The sequence below is a fragment of the Sciurus vulgaris genome (genome assembly GCF_902686455.1).
Source record: "Sciurus vulgaris genome assembly, chromosome: 1".
Classification (NCBI taxonomy): Eukaryota; Metazoa; Chordata; class Mammalia; order Rodentia; family Sciuridae; genus Sciurus; species Sciurus vulgaris.
Genome location: NC_136461.1, coordinates 47,690,834 through 47,704,217, shown reverse-complemented (window position 1 = coordinate 47,704,217; position 13,384 = coordinate 47,690,834). Strand labels below are relative to the sequence as shown.

Here is a 13,384-nt window from a genome sequence, read left to right as displayed (position 1 = left end):
CAGGCCCCATAACTTACTCTCAGTATGAACTTGGGCCTCAGTTTTAGTATTTGTAAATGATAGTAACAGTTTCTACTGTGTGAGAATTAAATGAGAATTTGCCCATGAATCTCTTAGTAGTAATAGAAAACATTTATTGGGTCCCATGCCAGGCACTGTTTTAAGCTCATCCACTTTTTTGAAACAGCTTTCCTTAACTTATTTAATTATTCCATGAACCCTTATGAAGAAGGTACCTGAAAATTAATAGGCTTTCCTGAGACACCAGAGACCAGAGGGCCAAAGAAGAAGTGGTCAGACACACTAAGGTCATGTCCCACACACTGGGTGTATCTTGGAGAAACTACACCCAATCTGAATGCCAGCCCCCTGCCTCCACCCTTGAGGAAGCAGCATAAGGCTGAGGGTGGATAAACTTTGGAGTCAAGCAGTCACTGTTCTTAGCCCCACTTTTCCACATACTGCTGAATTTTCTCAGGCAAATTACCTAACCTCTCTGAGCTATAGTTTCCTCATTTATATCACAGGGGATGATCCACGGAAGCTAATGGTAGCAAATGAGGATTAACTGAGATAAGATCTACATTGAGCCTACCTTTAACGAGTGCTCAGTTATGAAGCTGCTATTGTCATTACTATCACTTTAATTATTATTTCCCAAATATGGGTAGTCCATACTTACAGCCCCACCCTTGCCTCAGATCAACTTTAATGCAGATGTGAAACCTCTTTACATACTCCAGCGGAAATACATCCACACTAAAAATTGCTTTACTGTAGATCTTATCTTGGAGTCAGAGGAGGTAACTTACACTGCATATTCCAGAACAAACATCTAGAATCCTTCTCTGATGCCTTTCCTCTCCTGAATCTGTGTTGCTTCTAAACTAGCTCACCTCTCCACCATGCAAAGCCCCAATGTCCCTCTTTTAAATCCTCCCAGGACCTCTTCAGCGTCTCACCCCTTCTTAGCTCTTGACCAAATTCTACATCTAAATATGTGCATCCTAACCAACAAGCCTAAAGTGTTCCCATTAATTGACTGATCCTCCATAAAAGTAGTTTAACTCTTTGGGAAGTCTCAGATCTGCATCTATCACAAGCTATCTGTCAAAGTTCCTCATCAACGCACCTAGAGTCAGCCATGGAGGCTCATGCCTATAATCCCAGCTACTTGGGAGGTTGAAGCAAGAGGACTGCAAATTTGAGTCCAACCTCAGCAACTTGGAGAGACATGTAGCTTAGTGGCAGAGCATCCCTGGGTTCAATCCTTACTACACAAACTGAACAAACAAATATTTAAACACACACACACACAACCTAGACCAGAGCCCTCTTGAAGTGTGTTCCACTAAGCAAAATTTTCTCTCATTCCATTAATACGCCTCACTGATAACATGGTGCAACTTGGCACATAACATGTGCCCAGTAAATGGCAGTTATCATGTTGTTATTTGCAGATCTCTTTTCCTTGTTTTTAGTGAAGTAGGGTTCTCAGGGTCACCCACTCCCAAATACACTTAGCTGATAGAGTTGTTCTGCAAGCATGGTATCACAGATGCATAAACAACATATATTTTAGAGTGGCCTTCTTCTAGATTTGTTAAAATGCTGAAGACTCTTTGAATACACCATTTTAAAAAAACAACTGAGATTGCTTTGAATGTTACTAACTGAATAAGTCAGTAAGAAACATTGAATTGTCAAGGAAACATGCTTGCTCAGGGTCTTAATAACAAGAAGACAAAACTATGTCTGCTCTTTATAAAGCAGCAATCATTTGAGAGAGAAGAGGAAAAAAACAGCTATTAGTGTACTTGATGTAAAATATTGATGACCAACAAGCCATATTAATCAATGGGCAGAATCATCAAAATCTCAAATATTATTAATTTGAACTTCAAAGGACTCAACTAGCAGGACTTATCAAATCTTTTACAGAGAAACAAAGGTGTGTGTGTGTGCGCGTGTGTGTGTGTTTGCATGTGTGTGTGCCTGCATACGTGCCTATGGAACAGAGTGGTGTGCTAAGTCAGCTTTCTGTCACTGTGATGAAATACCCGAGATAGAGAACTTAAAGGAGGAAAGATCTGTTTGGGCTCATAGTTTCAGAAGTTTCAGTCCATGCAGGACTGTGGGGTCCCACCTAGAGGGGTATGGTGCTTACCTCATGGTGGCCAGGAAGCAGAGAGAGACAGAGAACAGGGTCAGGGATGGAATATGTCCTTTAAGGGCATGCCTCTAAATTTCCTTCCTCCCACCAATTCCTTCTTAAAGATTCCACTGGTTTCTAATAGTACCATCAGCCAGTGACCAGACTTTACCACATGAGCCTTTGGCAGACACTTAAGATCAATGAATTAAAATGCAGTCTGTATATATAAAAAACAAATAAAAAATGTTAAAAAAAAGAGATCCCAACTATAACATGTGGATTTTAAGCAGTTTCTGATTAGCACTCATCTATCTAAAGCAGATAACCTTGACCAAGTGCTGATGGATCCTATTCTCCACTACTAGAAAAGAGGGTAGGTCTGCTATTCTTGGGAAGAAAAGGCAGGAAAGAACTGTTCATGTGATTCTACTTCCTTTGTTAGAAGTATCTACTCCAGGCAGGTTTGCAAATCTTGATAACTTTCTATACTTGTAAAGGCTTTTATTATTGTTTCTAATCTTGGGTGTCTCCAATTTCAGGGCATGAGCCCTAGGGATTAGCAGTAGGAGACAGGAAAGGGATGGAAGAGACAGAAACTGGGGGTAGGGAGAGTAGGACATTTATTAACCACCCACTGTATTCCAGGCATTCTGTTACTTACATAATGATGTTCAGTTTTCATTACATTCTAGAAGATCAGTGTTACTATGCCTGTTAACTAAAGGAAGGAAATGCAACTCATAGAAAGTAAGAGGCTTGGCCAAGTTCTCAGAATTAGTAAGGGGCAGAGTTGAATTGTTTCCTGGTCTTCTGATTCCAAGTCTTATGTTCTTTTCAGTATACTGTAATGCCTAACAGAGATAGAAGAGAATATGCTTGCTATGGCTTCCATAGATAGTCTCTTTGCATTCCTTTTAAAGTACATGGAGTGGTAGAAAGAGCTCAGGTTTTAGAGACAGAAAATTTGAAACTTACCTGTAAGGCTGCACCAGTTGCTAAAATACTACAAACTGGACTATTTTCATGCAAATTGTAAATTGTTGCTGCCCTTGAGTCTTCTCTTTCTGAGTTCTGTGGTGTTCCTTTTGCTACCTTACATGTCCCAGACTCTCTCCCATCACCTTCTAGAACTCCCTGTCATTGCACATTAGGGGGACTGCAGGACCCTAATCCAATTCTTAGGCCCATCTATTCTGTCTCCTAGGTATCTTTACTGTACTGGTAATTGCTAATTTTGAATAATTAGTCCTGCCCTCAGCCTCCTACCTCCTTCTCACAAACCCAGTTGATCTATGGAGATTTCTATCTTTGCTGACACAGGTCTCAGATTTTTGTGGCACTTTACCTGGAAAACATGTGGAGAGAGTCAAACAGAAAGGCAGAAGGAAAGATAGTGCATACACAGTAGGAGACAGAAACTGAGCTGGTTTACATTTTTAAAAAAGTTCAGAGGAGAGACAGGAAAGAAAATGAAACCTTGGAGGATAAAATTTGAGAGAGAGCGCCATTGTGTTTGGTAAGATGGCAAACTATATGGTCACAACATGCTACAGAACTTAGTAGACAAGAGTCTTGGATCTACCTGTAGTCCACTCTGATCCCTTAGAAAAGTATCTCACTTTTATGGGTCTCAGTATTTTCATCTGTAAAATGGAAGATAATGTTTATTGTTGCTTATTTTAGAAGTTGTTTTATTATTGATATTATTTTTTGAGTTTCAATGATACACCACTCTATCACTTAATTAAACTTATTGCAAATCTTCAAATTATGTGTGATCAGTTCTTTTTCAGAGCAGACCTAGTAAACATGAGAAATCTGTCCATAGAACCCCAGCTAAACATTGACAGGGCTGGGATTCAGGGTGTTGTCTCTTGCTCCAAATCCAGAATATTTTTCTTTACCATGTATGGTTTCCCAACTTTCCTTGAGACCCTAGAATGCAAGTCACAAGTAAGATTTAGTATTTAGAAAAAGCTTTGAAAGTCATAAAATGCCATCAAAATAAATACCAGGTGTTTCAAATATATTATTATTAACTGCTCATCTTCTCTGTACTTCTTGTTTTTTTATCACAATTTACCCCAAATTCGAAGTAGACACTCGATGCACCACCCAGAACCCTTTTCCATGAAGCACACGTCACCCCAGTTTCTGGGAGTGTGGTCAGGTGTAAACCTACAGGGAAGAGATGCCTCATCCAAGGTCACACCCCTTTCTGAGCAGCCCAAGACCAGTGGTCCAGTAGCCAGTTGATCAAAGAGCATAAAGACCTCTAGTTATCTTGGTCTAACTTTGCTCTAGTTTCAAAACTCCTGGTGGGGAGCAGCATTGTTCTGGGGCCTGCTTCATGGATTGCTTTCTCACTCTGCCAGCTCTGCCTCCATCTTCTTCCTTTCCACAGGTATTCCTCCCATGACATCCCTAAAACATCCTGTGTGCTAAACACCTTCTGAGTCTGCTTCTTTGGAAAACACAGCTGGTGACAATTGGGTTCTTTGTGAGTCCAAGTCCCTGGATAACCTGAAAGCTTCTGGAAGGCAGGAATGTGTTTTATTCATTCCTAGATCACCAGTGCTTGGCCTGATACTAGCACCAGAAGAAAACATTCCTTTCATGTGCAATGATGGAGAAATATGCCTGTGAACTTCTGGGATAACTATAATAGTACTACTTACTATACTTATCAAATACTATTTTAAAGGCTTTTAACCTAAGGATTCAACTCTCCTTCCAACAATCCTGGAAAGTCATGATTATTATTATTAATCCCATTTTATAGATAAATAAAGGGAAGCACCCAGTGGTCCCAAGTTCTGCCTGATGTCCCCTGTCCAGTGGTGCGTCTGGGTTTTGCTTGCTCAGAGTCTATCTCTGAGACTTGCTCTCCTCATCACTCCTGCTTACTGCTTCTTGTTTCCATGTGCTGTGCCTATCCATCTGCCAGCCACCCATTGACTGAACAGGGTTAGCAAAGAGCTTGGTAAGGGGAGAGGAAGGGATCATCTTTTATTTCAGGGGGACCGAGATCATTACAGAACACCTCTGGTGATGAAATGCCTGCCGAGAGCCTAGTGTCACCAAAGCTCTCCAGGTGATTCTGATGCCTAGGTGGGTTTTGAAACCATGGATGCAGCCTGCAGTTTCACAGAAGATACTTAGATAAATGCCATAACAGAGGCCCTGGGATGTGAAGTGATCTGGCATTGCCACCCTGGCAGGGAGAGAAAGGAGCCAAAACTCTCCTCTGGCTCAGGGTCCTCAGCCAGGGCTCTTTGAGCTGCACTTCCTGAGCTTGGGCCAGGAATCTGCCCTGGGCATGGGGAACCACATACCTCACACGTGCATCTAATGATCGCTCAGGAAGTGGGGGCTTTGGGGCTGACAGACTTGCACCGGAAAGGGGAGGGAGAGCTGTCAGGAGGGGGTCAGCAAAGCCAGCTCCCTCAAAGCATTGTCCTTTCCTTCCTCCAACAGGATGCCAGGAGCCTCACAGAAAAGGGACTCATTTGTCTTCGTTCCCAGCACAATAACTTGCTGCTGGCCTTTCTCTTGGGCCTTTCTCAGAGCAACAGGATACGGTCTTTGCCAGGAGAGAAGGAAGGAAGGAGGGAGGCAAGGGAAATGACAGGCGCTCAGGATCTCCAGGCCCCCAGCCTGGATCCTGGACCTTGGGAAGACCCACTACTGGGAGGCCCAGGACTGTCTGGGTCCAGCTGGGCCTGGAGTGGGAAACAATTTTCAGTTGCAGGGAAAACCTTAATCAGATGTAAGCTGAGTAACCATTAGCAGCTGAGCTATAATTTCTGGGCGTATCTAAATGGCCTTCCGCCAACTTTTTAATCTTAATCTAGTTTTCTTTGCACACTTAGAGAAGAAAAACACATAGGGTCAATTCAGAATGGGGCCTTCGTTCCTTTTTTCCTTCTTGTTAAAATAAAGAACTTATGCTTTGAAACGTTATTTTAAACTTCTTTTGCAGTTGAGATTTTTTTTTCCCCCCAGGCTCACTCAAGATCTGCAGCAGCAGCAGAAACTTGTGTGTGTGTGTGTGTGTGTGTGTGTGTGTGTGTGTGTGTGTGTGAAAGAGAGAGGGAGAGACAGAGAGAGAGAAACAGAATGGTAGGGGCATGGAGGGTGCTTACCCATGGTGTGGGTTTGGCTGTAGAATTGAAATCAATATTGCAATCTGCTACGAAGAAATAAACAAACAAATCAGTACATTTTAACAAATGCCTACTTGTGTGTTTTGAACTCCATATATATGACATTCACTGTGCTGGGATGGGTGAAAAAGCAAGCCTACAATTTTCTAGTTCAGTAGGTGAGACTCTGACAGTTTACATATAGCCAAGAGTGTTGGTATTGTTCACACAGAAAGCCAGGTGTCTAGGAGACAGGGGAATCCTCATGGAGAGACACCCCTCCTGGCTAAGCTCTTGGGAAGATGGACAGTAGATAGTGAGTTGGAGGTCACTTTCCTCAGTGGAAATGGTTGCTGAAGACAGTGGTCTTCCTTTTATATTAACGTTAAGCCTTGCCCCTAAGACTTTTCTGAAGTGTGGAAAAACATCACATTCAACTAAAACACGGGCCCTTGATGTGAACTCTGCTGCTGCCTGTCGAAGAAATCATGTAATTAATTTTTTTTTAACTAAAGTTATTGGATTTCAGCATAGATTATTTTAGTGAATTAGACTTGTTCTCTCTCCCTGTCTCCCCTGTGTCTTAAATCTAGTTGGGATGCAGAGATAAAATGGAGGAATTTCCACTGCAGACCCTTGGGGAAGAATGTAAAGATAACAGGGTTAGTGGCCTGGTGGAGCGTCCAGCCTTTCTGGAGGTCAAGGTCCACAAGAGGCTGACTGGGGTAAAGGGTAGACTGTGGCTCATCCTCTCTTCACCACTCAGAGTTGCCTTTGGGGAAGAGTGCCCAGGAGAGGTGAGTGAAGCAGAAATGCAGGAGAGAGGAAGAACTACAAGCCATCTGCTGAGACTGGGTTCAGTCAAACACTTTGCATGTGTGATTTCTCTGTTTTGCTGGGCTCAGAACATAACATGGTGGTTTGGCTTGTTCCGTACTGGGAAATGAAGGATGCTGATGGCCTCAGAAGCAAAGTCCTCCCTGACCTTCTCTTGCTTTCCTGTCTCCCACCTCTTTCTCTGCCAAAGCAAGTCAGAGAATCCAGAATTCCTCTTATCCAAAGTCATAGTAACTACACCTCATCTGCCCCAAAGTAAGCTACAAAACTAAGAAAGGTCAATCTCTCCCATCTATCTTCTTCTTTGAGGACCCTCATTTCAGAAGGGTCCTGCCCTAGACTGGGGAGGAAGGAATGCTGCAGAGAAGCCAAGAAGACTATGGAAAGACAGTTCTTGCTGGGTTCCCCATCAGTTCATTACCATAACATCATACACTTTGTATCCAATCATATCTCTACATAACTCCTTTCTTTATCAAATCTAAGAATAAAAATGAACAATTTTCTGTGGATCTTTGGGTCATGATTTATGAAGCCTGTGTGTCAGATAAAATTTTGATTATATAAATCTATACGCTACTCTCTTGTTAACCTGTCTTTTATTATAGGAGTGTCAGGAGGGATGCTTCCGATGGCTGAGGAAAGGTATCTCAGCCTTTCTGCCCCTACCATTTTTACTACAATCCCATGAGTTTCAACTCCTGTCCTAATTTTCGTCAAGGCAAAAACAGGGTCTCAGAGGGTTGGATGATGGTGACTTGCCCAAGGTCATGTCGCTGGCAACAATCAGAACTGGGATTCTTCCCCAAACCCACCTCATCCCAAAGCACATATTTTTTGGACTATCCCATGCTCTGATTGAAAGTCCTTCCCTGGGTGGTTGTACCATTGGGTTAGACTGAGGTGTGACTACATGTTGGTTCTCCTCCCTTGAAGATGAGTCCCTCACATCTCCAATGTCAAAGGTGCTCTCTTCCAAGTCAACAAGGGCACACTTGCTTTCTCAGAACTTTAGTAATTATTTTTACAACTGTAACTTCCCCTTTCTGTAGGTATTTAATGACATTTGGAGGAAGAGAAGAAATTTTGCTTTATAAAGAGAGTGTTATATTAGCCAAAATATAGTTCATGAACCTAAAGTCTTGATATCCCTTTGAAGCTTGTTAGAAATGAAGACTCACTGCCCATAGCCCTCCAGCATCCAATGAGAGGCATAAATGTTTCACATACACAAGGAAGTTTAAGATACATGTTAGAGTGGACATAATTTAGATTCAGATCTGGGCTCAAATTCCCATTCTATATTGATGAGTGAGACCTTGGGCAGTTTATAGAATTCCTCTGGGTTTTACTCTCCTTGTTGATAAAATTAGGATAGATAGGTCGCCTTGGGCTGCCTCCGGGTTGCACCTTTCTGTGTGACCCTTACCGTTGTCAGTGCCCACTGGTCAGTACCCCCCCCCCATTGTAGGTGTCCCGCCGATGCCCTGTAATAACCACACAGCCGCGTAGTTGTAAGCTAGGCTGAGCCTGTGCAGCCATTCAGAGGTTGCATTAAATATCGCAGTGATTGACAGCATCGTTGCAAGGACCCCCGGGTGCAACATGCCAGCAAGCAGATGGCGGCCGACAAGCAGTACAAAGGCATCGTGGACTGCATCTTCCGCATCTCTAAGAAGCAGGGCGTACCGTCCTTCTGGAGGGGCAACCTAGCCAACGTCATCCGCTACTTCCCCACGCAAGCCTGACCCTCGCCTTCCAGGATAAGTACAAGGAGGTCTTCCTGGGGGGCGTGGACAAGCACACCCAGTTCTGGAGGTACTTCGCCGGCAACCTGGCCTCCGGGAGCACGGCGGGGGCCACCTCGCTCTGCTTCCTCTACTCGTGGATTTCGTCAGGACCCGGCTGGCGGCCGAAGTGGGCAAGTCGGGCACCGAGGAGCGTGAGTTCAAGGGCCTGGGCGACTGCCTGGTGAAGATCACCAAGTCGGACGGCGTGCTCGGCCTGTTCCAGGGCTTCAGCGTGTCCGTGCAGGGCATCATCATCTACCGGGCCACCTACTTTGGGGTGGACCACACGGCCAAGGGCGTGCTGCCCGACCCCAAGAACACGCACATCGTGGTGAGCTGGATGATGGCGCAGACCGTCACGGCCGGGGCTGGCGTGGCCTCCTACCCCTTCGACACGGTGCGGCGGCGCATGATGATGCAGTCGGAGCGCAAAGGAGCCGGCATCCCGTACACGGGCACGGTGGACAGCTGGAGGAAGATCTTCAAGGACCAGAGCTGCAAGGCCTTCTTCAAGGGCGCCTGGTCCAACGTGCTGCGGGGCATGGGCGGGGCCTTCGTGCTGGTGTTGTAGACAAGCTGAAGAAGGTCATCTAGGCTCCGCTGCACGGCCAGGGGCCAGGGGACCAGGGGCAGGAGCGCCCCACCGCTGCGGACCATGGACCTTCTGGGAATTCCAGTCTTCCTCCTGGCTAGAGGGTGTCCAGAGGGCTGGGGGCTCTGCAGGGGCGCCCTGGGGTCCCCTGGGACCACGGACTCCCCCTCCACGTGGCGCTTCAGGGTCGAGATATCACGCGGGTCCAGGGCCCGGCAGGTCCACCAGGCAGACCTAGAGTCCAGAGACCTGGGACCCGCCTCATGTTGAGTATTTATTACACCAGAGAATCATGTCTGTATTTGTACCTAAGTAATAGCTCCTAGCACAGCTGAGTCTTCACAATCATGTTCCATGTCGGGCATTCCTGATGCGAACAATAAAACAGGTGCACAGGGGGAAAAAAAAAAAAAATTAGGATAGATAATGCCCATTGCCCAGCCTTGGAGGAGTAAGTGAACTAAGATTTACTTCTGTTCTTACATACAGTATGCCATCCATGAATGATGATTATTTTCTGCCCTCATCTTCCCTTCCCTTAAAAAATTCTTTTGGAATATGTGCACACTATAGGATCTGTTCTGTGTGAGAGAAAATGCATCTGAAACACTAATCATACTCATTAGATCTGTATTTCCAATATGGTGACCACTTACTGTGCTTGGCTATTTAAAAGTAATTAAATAAATTTAAAATTCAGGTTTTCTATCATACTACCCATATTTCAACAGCCCCATATGGCTAGTGACTAGTATATTGGGCACCATAGATACAGAACATTTTTATTATCAAGGAGAGTTGTCTTAGGTAATGCTACCTTAGACACCTTTTATTTCTCCTGGATTTTACAACCACAGTCTAGATGTTTAAACAGTAGGAGCTCAATAAGTGCTCTTTGGCTTGAATTTTGCAGCTTCACTTATTGGAAAAGAGTGGTATAAGAGTCCCAATTTCTGGTTTGTACTTTCTACTCTGTCTACAAAGAAGCTATATGAACCTGGGTAAATCATTTACCCTCTCAGTTTCAGTTTCCTCTTCTGAAAATTTAGAGGAGAAGAGGTAATAAGAATACTTCCAATTAGTCTAGAAACTTTTGCATTTTTTATCTTTTTTGATAGTTTCCCCAACCTTACATCATACAGGATGAGCAGCTCATCCTTATTTGATTGGGACTATCCTAGTTCTAAAAGTAAAAGTACCAAAACCCAGGAATCTCCTCACTCCCATGGACACCAGGACATTTGGTTATCCCTACCTACAAGTCCCTTCCAGTTATAAATTCCATGGTCCTGTGATAACCTGAGAGTGGGGTTCCTGGAACCCCCAACTGCAGTCAATAGTAGAGAAAAGTAAGAGCTCATGCTCTGGAATCAGAAGAGCCTGAGTCTGATACCAATGTTATCACTGGATTTCTCAGAAACTCAGATTCCCCGCTGCAAAATGATAATGCTAGCACCAGTTCTTCCTTCTATTTGTTGTGATGAGGACTAACTTAAGGAAGCTTTGTACGATGTGGAGCACTCTGCTAAGGTACTGTTAACTCAGCAGACTCTGGAAGGGAGAAGGGTCTATCTTTAGGAAACCTGTGATCAGTATGCTCATGAGTACCTACCCCCAGGCATCCGCTGAAAGGAAGATGCCTTTTTATGAGCTCTTGTGCTCCTCTTCATTATAACCCTCACAGTCTGTGCCCCAGACTGTGTCTAATAAACAGCAGTTCAAACTGGTTTAAAGAGTGCACATTTCAAACCCCTGCCCTGCTGGGATAAAATGACTCTGATCTAGCAAGTTTACTAAACACAAACTAATCATTCTTGTTGCCAGAGTAGGTTTTTGGCAGAGCTCTATTAAGCGAGAGAGAGGGGGGAATAAAAGAAAAAAAAAAAATGCTCTGGATTGCTGAGACAGCACTGTATTTAGACAATTAAATTTGGAAAAGCAAGACAGTTCCTGTAACTACCTCCCACACCCCCCTACTCCAAGAACAAAAGGTTTTGTTGAAAGTATTCATATGGATATTAATACCGACACTTTAATGAGCCCCTCTGCAAACTCATCAGCAGTAATTACAGCCAGCCATGGTGCCACCAGTGGGAAGGGTACAAAAGCGCCTCCAAAAATTAGTCACTTGTAAGTTAACCCCACAGTCACGTCAAACAGCCTACACTTGATGGCTGATTCACAATGATTCCTTGACACCTCTGTAGTTAAGGGGACAGATCACCATGGGAAGTCTTCAGAAAAGGAAAAGTTCACATTTTCAAACGACCTTCCCATCAGAGAAAAGAGATTTTAGGAACCAGGGTTATAAGTTAATCACTGGGTTAATGGATGGCAGCAGCACTGGTTTTGCTGAGCAGTTTCTGGGAGTGAGGCAGGGCCCTGAACCCTCACCTGCCCAATCTGGTTTACTCTTCCACCAAGTCCTGGAGGCAGGGGTGTTTTTATAGTGCCTATTTTATGGGCAAGGAAACTGAGGGTGCAAAGGGCTTTGTCCAAATTCTCCTTGTTAAGACGGCAGAACCAAAGATTTGAACTCGGTCTCCAAGTGAGATTTGAAACTTCACCTATGAAATGGGAGTACGTGGAAAAGTTTGAGATATTTCTTTCCATTTACAGGACATACTTCAGGGATTAAAAATTAGCCTGTGGTTTGGCCTTGACCCTCAGTATATAAATTCATAGAGGAAAGACTCTCTTGCTTTCTGAACCTTCTTTCCTCTCTAAAATTTTTCCCGTTTAGGGCTGAGATTTCACACAAAAAAACAGGGCTCGGTCAGTGTGGCAGAGCATGTCTTTATCCCAGATTGGAGGCTGAGGCAGAAGGGTCACAAGTTGGAGGCCAGACTTGGGAAGGAGGATCTTGTCTCAAAATAAAAAATACCAAGGGCTGGAGAAGTAGCTCAGGGGCAGTGTGCCCCTGGGTTCACAAAGCAAAACAAAACAAAACAGGGCTCAAATCTTGGGTCTACTATTCTGATTGGTATCATTAATTCAGTCTGTTCTCTTTCCTAGGTGGTTGTGTAGAGAAATATTTCTAAGAAAAAAGATAGAGGAAGAATTCGTAGAAGCAATAAGAAAGATTGAAGAAAGAGTGTCTGGCTTTCGAGGTTTGAATCTTGGTTTGAATTATTGCTCCTACTTATACTTAATTACTAGCTATAAAATTTTGAGTAAAACTCTCTGTAACTTAATTTTCTCATTTTTAAAATAGGAGCATTATTGTTTATCTCACTGGGTTGCTGTGATGATCAAATAATACTGTCCATGCATGTCCTGGGACCCATGAATTACCTAATAAACCAACCAACCTCATTCTCTGCTTCCTTTCCTGACTTCCTTGGGTTCAGTCCTTGAAACAACCCATGAAGCATGAATCAAGCGATATTACATTCTTATTTTACAAATGAGGAATTGGAGGTGTGAGTAGAGGAGAGAAGCAGCTGAAGACCACAGCTTGTGCATCTCTCTGCTGAACTCTAATGCAGTTCGGTCTTTCTCCAGAACGGAAACCTGTTCCACTACTGTTGGGAAAGAAGAGTCTCAGTGTGGACTGGGCTTTTACAGTTTCCCTTTTTAGCTACTCTATGGGAGGGCTGCTGAGGAAATTGTCCAACTCATGCAAATGAGCAATTGAGTGCAAGTTTCTGTGAGGGGAGGGAGCGAACCAGAGCTCCGGGTGGGGCCTGGTGGCCTGGAACTGGGCTAGTTTTTCTGCTGACACCACCCAGGGGCTCTCAGCTCCAGTGATCAATTGCATTGCCTCCTCGAAGGAGGGAAGTAGAACTAATAAAGAAAGCACCTCAGTGGGGGGTGATGACCACACTCCTTGGTCAAGCACTTTCAAGAAGGTCTCGGCTGAGTG

General features: G+C 44.1%; 1 pseudogene across 1 annotated transcript; it reads left to right on the top strand.

The window, feature by feature from the left end:
• Positions 1–6,911: 6,911 nt before the first annotated feature.
• Positions 6,912–9,903, top strand: LOC306664721 (ADP/ATP translocase 3-like; annotated as a pseudogene). Its single transcript has 2 exons — positions 6,912–7,025; positions 8,715–9,903. The product of its transcript is annotated as an ADP/ATP translocase 3-like (transcript).
• Positions 9,904–13,384: the final 3,481 nt, after the last annotated feature.